At 35.5% G+C, this 11,815-nt stretch overlaps 1 pseudogene; it reads right to left on the bottom strand.

Moving 5' to 3' along the window:
- Nucleotides 1-10,780: 10,780 nt before the first annotated feature.
- LOC125156986 (putative P2Y purinoceptor 10) lies at nucleotides 10,781-11,784 on the bottom strand (annotated as a pseudogene).
- Nucleotides 11,785-11,815: the final 31 nt, after the last annotated feature.

The raw sequence follows: 11,815 nt of genomic DNA, 5'->3' as shown, positions 1-11,815 counted from the left end.
TGGAAGTCAATGAAAATGATAACACCACAACCCAAAACCTCTGGGATGCAGCAAAGGAAAGAGGAAAGAGGAAAGTTTATAGCAATCCAGGCCTTCCTAAAGAAGGAAGAAAGATCTCTGACACACATCCTAGCCTTACACCTTAAACAGCTGCAAAAAGAACAGCAAATAAAACCCCAAACAAGCAGAAGACAGGAAGTAATAAGCATTAGAGCAGAAATTAATGCTATCAAAACCAAAAACAAAACAAAACAAAACAAAACAAAACAAAACAAAACAAAAAAAAGTAGAACAGATCAATGGAAACCAGAAGCTGGCTCTTTGAAAGAATTAACAAAATTCATAACCCACTAGCCAGTTTGGTCAAAAAGAAACAGGAAAAGACCCAAATAAGTAAAATCAAGAATGAAGGAGGAGAGATCACAACAAACACAGCAGAAATAAAAACAATAATAAGAGAATATTGTGAGCAATTATATGCCAATAAAATGGGCAATCTGGAAGAAATGGACAAATTCCTAGAAACATATACAATACCAAAACTGAAACAGGAAGAAATAGAAAATTTAAACCGACCCATAACCAGTAAGGAATTAGAATTAATAATCAAAAATCTCCCAAGACAGATACCATATGTTTTCACTCTTATGTGGATCCTGAGAAACTTAACAGAAATCCATGGGGGATTGGGAAGAAAAAAAAAGAGGTTAGAGAGGGAGGGAGCCAAAGCATAAGAGACTCTTAAAAACTGAGAACAAACTGAGGGTTGATGGGGGGTGGGAGGGAGGGGAAGGTAGGTGATGGGTAAGGAGGAGGCCACCTTTGGGGATGAGCACTGGGTGTTGTATGGAAACCAATTTGACAATAAATTTCATATTAAAAAAAAGAAATGCAAAAGACTTGGCCATCATCCATTGTTGGGTTAAAAGTGGCTCCTTTGTGTAATGGGATACCATTTCGATGAAACTGTGGAAACAGTATAAATGTATATACACTTTATACAAGTTCACTCTTAAATGTGATATAAAATATACATATCATAAAAATACATGGAGTGATGCCTAGGGGGCAGTTCTTCAAAATATAACTTATTATTTTGTGTGTTGGGATTTGAAAGCTTTTATTACATTGTTTTCTTTATTACACTGTTTTGCTTTCCTTTAATTAAAAAAAATAATTTAAACAATGCAACAATATATACCAGGCATTGTGTTATACCCTAAATATATAAAATAAAGCAAGAGCAGATTTAATTTTTCCCTCATTAACATGTATCATTTTTCATAACTGAGAATACTGAGCAATAATAATTGTTTAACTTCAGAGAGATTCATTGTAATCTATAGACATTTAACAGAGAAATATTTAAGAGGCATAAGTCTGCCAGATGTGTTAATATACTCCATATTGCATGAAGCCTTGAACCCCTGAGAAATTAGAGTGGTCTTTCAGCATCGTGATTAGCTTCTTCCCCAAAAATATTTAACCTATTTCTTTAGTTTGGAGATTTGTTCTCTGGCTAAACTACATTTCTGTGTGCTTGCAGATAACTTTTTGTTTATTTCTAGTTTTGTACTTTAGTTGGAAATTAGAAGTAGTTGTCCTGGAGAAAGTGTGTAGAGATGATATGTTTTATGAAGCAACTGTAAGGTTAACTTACGTGATATAAAAACCAGGGGGAGCTGGATTTGTATTGTTACAATGGGACAGAAAACAGAAAGATTGAATTAAAAGATGAAACACACACCAAAAATATCTCCTCCCCCCCAAGAAAAAAGGGTCTAGTGCAGATTGCTTTCCAGGAGAATTCTACCAAACATTTAAGGAAGAGTTAACACCTATTCTCTTGAAGCTGTTCCAAAAAATAGAAAAGGAAGGAAAACTTCCAAACTCTTTCTATGAAGCTAGAATTACCTTGATTCCAAAACCATACAGAGACCCCACTAAAAAGGAGAACTATAGACCAATTACCCTGATGAACATAGATGCAACAATCCTCAGCAAGATATTAGCCAACAGGATCCAATAATACATTTAAAAAAATGGTTCACCACGACCAAGTGGGATTTATACCTGGGATGCAGGGCTGGTTCAATATCCTCAAAACAATTAATGCGATTCATCACATCAATAAAAGAAAGGACAAGAACCATATGATCCTCTCAATAGATGCAGAGAAAGCATTTGACAAAATACAGCATCCTTCCTTGATAAAAACCCTCAAGAAAGTGGAGATAGAAGGATCATGCCTCAAGATGATAAAAGCCATATATAAAATACCCACTGCTAATATCATACTCAATGGGGAAAAACTGAGAGCTTTCCCTCTAAGGTCAGGAATAAGACAGGGATGTCCATTCTCGCCACTGTTATTCAAAAAAGTATTGGAAGTCTTAGCCTCTGCAATCAGACAACACAAAGAAATAAAAGACATCCAAATAGGTCAGGAGAAGATCAAACTTTCACTCTTTACAGATGACATGATACTCTATATGGAAAACCCCAAATTTTCTGCCAAACAACTGCCAGAATTGATTCAAGAATTCATCAAAGTTGCAGTATATAAAATTAACACAGAGAAATCGGTTGAATTCCTATACACCAACAATTAAATGACAGAGAAATCAAGGAATCTATCCCAATTACAGTTGCACAAAAAACAATAAAATACCTAGGAATAAAGCCAGCCAAAAAGGTGAAAAGTCTATAAAATGAAAACTATAGAAAGCTTACAAAAGAAATTAAAGAAGACACACATAAAAAAATGGAAAAATATTCCATGATCCTGGATAGGAAGAACAAATATTGTTAAAATGTTGATACTACCCAAATCAATCTACATATTCAAAGTAATCTCTACCAAAGTAACACCAGCATTCTTCACAGAGCTAGAACAAATAATCCTAAAATTTGTATGGAACCAGAAAAGACTTCGAATAGCCAGAGCAATCTTGAAAAAGAAAACCAAGGCAGGAGGCATCACAATCCCAAACTTCAAGCTATAGTACAAAGCTGTAATCATCAAGACAGTATGGTACTGCCACACGAACAGACACTCAGATCAATGGAACAGAATAGAGAACCCAGAAATGGACCCACAAACGTATGGCCAACTAATCTTTGACAAAGCAGGAAAGTATATCCAATGGAATAAAGACAGCCTCTTCAGTAAGTGGTGCTGTGAAAACTGGACAGTGACATGCAGAAGAATGAGCCTGGACCACTATTTTACACCATACACAAAAATAAACTCAAAATGGATGAAAGACCTCCATGTAAGACAGGAAGCCATCCAAATCCTCAAGGAGAAAGCAGGAAAAAACCTCTTTTATCTTGCTTGCAGCAACTTCTTACTCAACATGTCTCCGGAGGCAAGGGAAACAAAGGCAAACATGAACTATTGGGACCTCATCAAAATAAAATCTTCTGCACAGCGAAGGAAACAATCAGCAAAACTAGCAGGCAACTGATGGAATGGGAGAAGATATTTGCAAATAACATATCAGATAAAGGGTTAGTATCCAAAATCTATAAAGACCTCATCAAACTCAACACCCAAAAAACAAATAATCCAGTTAAGTAATGGACAAAAGACATGCTTTTCCAAGGAAGACATCCAAACACTTATCCAAGGAAGACATCCAGATGGCCAACCGACACATGAATAAATGCTCAACATCACTCATCATTAGGGAAATACAAATCAAAACCACAATGAGATACCACCTTACACCTGTCAGAATGGCCAGCATTAACAACTCAGGCAACAACAGATGTTGGTGAGGATGCAGAGAAAGAGGATCTCTTTTGAATTGTTGGTGGGAATGCGAGCTGGTTCAGCCACTCTGGAAAACAGTATGAAGGTTCCTCAAAAAACTAAAAATAGAAGTATCCTACGACCCAGCATTTGCACTACTAGGTATTTATCCAAGGGATGCAGGTGTGCTCTTTTGAAGGGAGACATGCACCCCCATGTTTATAGCAGCACTATCAACAATAGCCAAAGTATGGAAAGAGCCCAAATGTCCATTGATGGATGAATGGATAAAGAAGATGTGGTATATATATACAATGGAGTATTACTTGGCAATCAAAAAGAATGAAATTTTGCCATTTGAAACTACATGGATGGAACTGGAGGGTATTATGCTAAGTGAAATTAGAGAAAGACAAAAATCATATGACTTCACTCATATGAGGACTTTAAGAGACAAAACAGATCAACATAAGGGAAGAGAAACAAAAATAATATAAAAACAGGAGCGGGACAAACCAGAAGAGACTCATAAATATGGGTAATGAACTGAGGGTTATTGGAGGGGTTGTGAGAGGGAGGATGGGCTAAATGGATAAGGGGCATTAAGGAATCTAGTCCTGAAATCGTTGTTGCACTATACGCTAACTAATTGGGATGTAAATTTTTAAAAAGATAAAAAAATAAAAAAAGTTTATATATAAATGAATACACACACACACACACACACACACACACACATATATATATATATATATATTAAAACCCAAAGAGAAGTAACTTACCCAAATACATATATAGCTTACCAGTGGTAGACCTAAGACTAAGATCTTGGTCATCTGAGTCTGGATTAATGCTTCTTTCAAGGATGATGTCCCATTATTTAAAACCAACTGCTTAAGTAAATAGGAAATAATACAATTTACAAATATGCAACTAAAATGGTGTTTTAAATGTCCAGGGACTTACGGAGTTAATCAAACTTTTGTGTGGAATACAACTGTCTAATATACAAATGTGCAGAGGACTTTAGAGAAGCTAGGTTTTTATGTTTTTCTTTTTGTTCCTTTTCTTTTTTGTAATTTATATTCCAGTTAGTTAACATACAGTGTAATATTATTGTTAGGTGTATGATATAGTGATTTGACACTTCCAAAAAACACCTGGTGCTCATTATAGCAGGTGCTCTCCTTAATCCCCATCAACTATTTAACTCATCTCCCCACCCACCTGACCTCTGGTGACCATCAGTGTGTTCTCTAAAGTTAAGAGACTCTTTCTTTGTTTGCTTCTTTCTCTTTTTTCCCCTCTTTGTTTCTTTGTTTTGTTTCCTAAATTCTAAATATGAATGAAATCACATTGACTTTCTCTGACTTATTTCACTTAGCATAATATTCTCTAGCTCCATCTTTGACATTGCAAAAGGAAAGATTTATTCCTTCTTATGGCTGAGTAATATACCATTATATATATATATATATATATATATATATACACACATATATATATACATATATACATATACATATACATATATGTATATACATATATATGTATGTATATGTATATATATATACACACACACACATACCACTTCTTATGTATTCATACATCAGTTGACGGACACTTGGGCTATTTCCACAATTTTGTTATTGTAGATAATGCTGCTATAAACACTGGTATCACTGTGAATTAGTATTTCTGTATTCTTTGGGTAAATACCTAGTAGTGCAATTGCTGGATCATAGGATAGTTATATTTTTAACTTTTTGAGGAATCTCTATACTGTTTTCCAGACTGACAGCACCACTTTGCATTCCCATTAACAGTGCACAAGGGCTCACCTTTCTCCACATCCTTACCTAACACCTGTTGTTTCTTATCTTTTTGTTTTAGCTATTCTGACAGCTGTTAGTTGATATCTCATTGTAGTTTTGATTTGTTATTTCCGTGATGATCAGTGACATTGAGCATCTTTTAATGTTTACATTGAATATCTGTATATCTTTGAAAACATTTTTGTGTCTTCTGCCCATTTTTGAAAGTATTATTCATTTTGGGGTGTTAAGTTTTATAAGTTTTTATATATTTTACATACTAACCCTTTATCAGATATGTCATTTGCAAATGTTTTCTCCCATTATGTAGGTTACCTTATAGTTTTGTTGATTGTTTCCTTCGCTTTGCAGTTTTTATTTTGATGAATTCCCAGAAGTTTCTTTGTGCTTTTGATGAAGTCCCAGCAGTTTCTTTGTGCTTTTGATTCCCTTGTCTCTGGAGACATATCTAGAAAGAAGTTAATATGACCAATGTCAAAGACGTTACTGACTGTGTTCTCCTCTAGGATTTTTATGAATCCAAATCTTAAGTTTAGGTATTTAATCCATTTTGAATTCATTTTGTATATGGCATGAAAAAGCGATCCAGTTTCTTTTACATTGATGCTAATTTTCTCAACACCATTTATTAAAAGACTGTCTTTTTCCCATTAGATATTCTTTCCTGCTTTGTCAAAGATCGTGTGTTCATTTCTAGGTTTTCTATTCTGTTCTGTTGATCTATGTGTTTATTTTTGTGCCAGTGCCATACTATTTTGATCACTACCACTTTGTATTATAACTTAACGTCTGGAAGTGTGATGCTTCCAGCTTCACTTTTCTTTTTCAAGATTGGCTATTCAAGGTCATTTGTGGTACCATGCAAATTTTAGGCTTGTTGGTTCTAGCTCTGGGAAAAATATAGTTGGTATTTTGATAGGGATTGCATTAAATATGTTGATTGCTTTCAGTAGTATAGACATTTTAACAATATTTATTCTTCCAATCCATAAGCATGGAATATCTTTCCATTTCTTTGTGCCATTATCAATTTCTTTCATCAGTGTTTTATAGTTCTCAGAGTACAGTTCTTTTACTTCTTTGGTCAGGTTTCTTCTTAGGTATCTTATTATTTTTGGTACAATTGTAAATGGGATTGATTCTTAATGTCTCTTTCTGCTGCTGCATTATTGGTCCAGTGTGTCACTCAAAGCCATCGTTTTCTGCCTTATTTTCTGTTTAGATGATCTGTTCCTTGACATGAGAGTTTATTAAACTCTGCTAATATTATTGTGTTATTATTAATTAGTTCATTTATGTTGGTTATTAATTATTTTGGGTATTCCATGATGGGTGCATAAATATTTACAATTGTTATATGTTCTTGTGTGATTGTCCCCTTTATGAGAATATAATGCCCTTCTTTGTCTCTTTTTAAAGTGTTTTAAGTCTAATTTTCCTGATATAAGTATTGCTACTCCACCTTTTTTTGGCATCCATTTGAATGATAAATGTCTATCCATCCCCTCACTTTCAATCTGCAGGTATCTGTAGGGCTAAAGTGAGTCCCTTGTAGGCAGCATATAGATGGATCTTGTTTTTTTCTCTCTATTCTGACACCCTATTTCTTTTGATTGGAACATTTAGTCCATTTACATTCAGAGTAATTATTGATAGATATATATTTAATGTCACTGTGTTACTTGTTTCGTCATTGTTTCTGCAGATTTTCTCTGATCTTTTTTTTTTTGGTCACATTTTGTCTCTCTTTTGCACTTAAAAGACCCCTTTAATATTTCTTGCAGGGCTGGGTTAGTAGTCACAAACTCCTTTAATCTTTGTCTGCCTGGGAAAACCTTTAACTCTTTAGTCTGAATGATAGCCTTGCTCTGTAGAGTATTCTTGGCTGCAAATTTTTCCTATTCAGCATTTTTTAAAATATATCATACAACTTCCTCCTGGCTTGCCAAGTTTCTGTTGAGAAGAAACAATGTACGTTTTGGTGTTAGCCTACTTTTATTGATTTGGATGGAAATTTTCTGTGCTTCCCATGTCTGGATATTGTTTCCCTCCCCAGATTAGGGAAATGTTTAGCTATTATTTCTTCGAATAAATTTTATGCCTCCTTTTGTCTCTTCTTCTTCTGACTCCTATAATATAGATGTTGTTATATTTGATAATATATATGTTTGATGTAGTCATTGAGTTCCCTATGTCTATTCTGATATTGCATAATTCTTCTTTCTCTCTTTTGTTAATCTTCATTATTTTCTGTTATTTTTTTCTTCTAGGTCACTAATTCATTCTTCAACCCTTTCTAGCCTGCTTTTCATTACAGGAAGCTTATTTACAATCTCATTTATTGCACTCTTCATCCCTGATTATTTTTTAAGTCTTTTACCTCTGTAGTAAGGGTTTCACTGATGTCTTCTATTTCTCAATCCCAGTGTGTATCTTCATGATTTTTGCTTTAAATTCTCTGTCAAACACGTTATACCTGTTTCACTTAGATTTCTGGCCATGGCCATGTCTTGTTCTTTCATTTGGGATGAATTCCTGCCTCCTTGCACTTTGTCTAAACCTCTGCCTTCTTCTCTGTGTTAGAAAATCCAGTTATGCCACCTGCTTCTGAAAGTAGTGGCATTATTAAGAAGACTGCTTCTTCAGGGAGTTTCTCCATTGTGTGCTGCATGTTCTCTGCTGTTGGGTCTTTGCTGCTCTATCCAGTCGAATTATCTGCAGAGGCTCTCTTTACCTGCTGTTGGCAGTGTTTGGTGCCTGACCAGAATGTGGTGAGTTTTAGCTAGCTGTACTCTGGTCTTCTTGTGAAATGGTATTTGACCACTTCCGCCAGAACTGAGGACTTGCAGGACTCTCTGATCAGAAGATGTCGTATGGACAGGAGTCTCTGTTTATTTTCTGAGTTAGGGACCTGCTGCACTGGGACTGAGGCAAGCTTGACTGAGAAGGACAGTCCCACCAGAGTTCTAGGGTTTGGGATTTGCTGTAAGAAAGTTAGGAAGCCAGTGTAGGAACTGAGCTTCTTCTAGCAGGTGGTTCTGTGTTTATGCTGAGGGGCAGGGTAGGGAAATGGCACTGGACAGCTCCTTTGTTCCAGGAGAGTTATCTCCATGAATTCTGTCTCTCAGGGGGCATACTCCAAGAATAGCTAATAATTTCCCCTCTGTGTGCCCCAGGAGTTCTTCAGATATTTGTTTTCATGCTTTCTGCTCCCAGGTTGTCTACCTTCTCTCCAGAAGTAGCACAGTGTCCTCAGGGCCAAGGCCTCAGACATTTAAAACTCCAGGCTTTAAGCCCTGCTTGTTGCAAAGAACTCACAAAATTCTGCCCCTTTTGTTTTCCAAGCCAATTGCTTAGGGAAAATATTCTCCTTGTGCGTTCCTCTCTTTCTTGCCCTTCTCCATGACCATGGCTCGCTCCCCTCAGCATCAGCTGCAATCTCTTTCTCACCTAAGCCATGTCTCTGTACTTCCTACCTCCGATGATGCCTCTTCTCTCCCTTTAATTGTGGAGTTTCTTCTATCAGTCTTCAGGACAATTTCTGTGGTATTTATCTTGATTTCATTGTTATCTAGTCATGTTTGTGGGAAAAGACTAGCCTGTGATCCTTCTACTCTGCCACCATCTTCATCTGCCAAAAGCACTTTCCTCTCTTTTTTAAATTAGTTTTTTTTTATTTGACTGTAGTTGACACACAATGTTCCATTAGTTTCAGGTGTACCAAATAGGGATTTGGCAAGTTTATGCATTAAGTTTTACTCTATTTCCCCCCATTGTAGCAAATGTTATTTTCTGTTTCTGTTCTGATGCACAAGCACTATTAAAAAAATTCATACAGAGAAAATAGGTTGTGAATTTACAACCTTATAAAGACAAGAAAGTAAGCCTTTATAACCTTATAAAATTGGCCACTGCTTTATGAAATACCATTTTATGGGTACCTGGGTGACTCAGTCGGTTGAGTGTCTGACTCTTGATTTTGGCTCAGGTCATGACCTTGCAGTTTCATGAGTTTGAGCCCTGTGTGGGGCTCTGTACTGAACGTGCAGAGCCTGTTTGAGATTCTCCCTTTCTGCCCCTCCCCTGCTTGCACTCCATCTCAAAATAAATAAGTAAACTTAAAAAAATAAAATACCATTTTAATGAAACCCCATATGTGAAATTTTAAGTTTAAAAACTTTCAATGATAGTGATTTGTATTACAAAATTTTATTAAAAAGTCACAAAGATTTGAAACAATATCAATTTTCATTCTGCATTCATAATGATATTCAATTCACCAATATTCTCTTTATATGTGTCTTTACTTGTGAGTAATGAGGTCTAACTAAAAAACTATACACATGAGTATTATTCTTTATTAATTCATTCTTTAAAATCTATCAAGCAAAGTTGTGACTGAGGTTGTATATAGAGGAAGTAATATAAACATTTCGTTGCACAATTGATTTTAATTTGCAAATTAATAAACATTTTCTAACTGACTGACAATATACACAAATAGGCATCACATCACACACACTCATAGACGTTCAAACAAAGAGATATGATTGCAAACCCTGAAATTCTGAAGCTTATGAAATGTGTTAGAATACAACTGTGTTTTGTGTTTAAGTTGTATGTGTTGTGTATGAATTTCATGATACATTTGAGATATTTAGTATGAATCTGAATTTTTCATTTCTTCAAGGGGAAAATGGAAATTCTCATAGATATTTCAAGCTCTAAGGATATTAATTTTCACAACTCCTATTAATATTAAAAAATGTTTCCTCTTTAGTCTACTTTGCTCTAGTATGTATTTTTAAAATAAAGTCAGGATCCTATTCTGTATATTTTACAATTTTTGGACAATTCACTTATGTCCACTGATTCTAAATTTACTTTTTGTTTCTTGCAGGAGAAAGTGAGAACATTGGATCCATTTCTGAGGAACAGGTGTGCAATTTATTCTGATGCTTATTACTTTCTATAAATAAAGATATTTTACTATCCATAGAACAGCATGTTTCCATTTGGATAGAAAATATAGTCATGAATAATTCCTTCAGAAGGAGGATTTTGGAGATGAAAGGAAGGAGGCCATGTTTTCTTAAGGCATTGAACAGTACCATTTTTTAAAAATATTCAAGGTGACATAGCTAAACTGATAGAGAACATAGATTGACTATTCTAGTTATTTATTTGATTATATTATCTTGGAATCATTCAAATTTGTAAGAGAGATAGTTTGAAGTTTCTCCTTCCTGTGATGAATTTCCAAAGCACTGTCCTTGCATCTCACATGTGACTGAAGAGCCAACCACTGTGGTCCAAAAACCTACTGTGGAATTCTGAGGTCGTAAAATAATATACAACGTGATCAAAGCAGCAATTCAGATCTGCAAGGCATAGAGAAATGATGTAAAAAAATAGGATGATCTTAAAAAAGAACAGTTTGAAAAGACATGTTGTTTCACCATCATATAGAATGGGAAGTTGAGGTGGTAAGGAGGGAAACACAATGAACACCACTGCATATATCAGAACCAGCAACAAAGACTTCTTTCTCTCTTTGGTATTCTGAGCAGGAACTTGGAATTCCTGTAAAGATTTTCTCGTTTTCCATGTGCAATATGTTATAACGGCAACAGGTAAAAAAAAAAAAAAAAAAAAAAAAACAACTTCCAAGTTTAGCTACAGTTATCATACCAATGGAGGAAGCCATGCTAATGTGCTGAAACCCTAAATTGGCAAAGCAGTATTCAGTGTTGTTGGCTAAGCCAGCACTCCTCAGAATTGGAGGTGGCAGGCAGTCCCCACAACGATCCAGATGCCAGCACTGGTGCCTGCATCATACCTACGCTTCCAATCTCTGGCTCTAAAGGGCTTGAGGAGAAGGAAACATCTCTGAAGACTGATACACATCAGGAAACAAATGCTGGCACACATGTAGAGATACTTCGAGTAGAAGCACAGCAGGCAAATGGGCTTTGTGAAGGGCCAATGGTGGCTAATGAAATTGTAAATCTGGAGAGGTAAAGACAGCATATGAGCAAGATCAGCTACAGAGAGGCTGATCATGAAAATGATGGCTTTATTTTTCTTGTTGATGAAGTGGAACAGAACCCACAAGGCTGCACTGTTGGCCGAAAGACCAGGGATGAATATGACGATGTAGGTGGTTGCATAGAGAGAGTACTGAAAGGACATTTGAATATCTGTGCACTTTGTTCTTATATTG

The sequence above is a fragment of the Prionailurus viverrinus genome, chromosome X (genome assembly GCF_022837055.1).
Source record: "Prionailurus viverrinus isolate Anna chromosome X, UM_Priviv_1.0, whole genome shotgun sequence".
Lineage (NCBI taxonomy): Eukaryota > Metazoa > Chordata > Mammalia > Carnivora > Felidae > Prionailurus > Prionailurus viverrinus.
The sequence above is the reverse complement of the archived record's forward strand: the minus strand, read 5'-3'. Positions and strand labels throughout refer to the sequence as shown.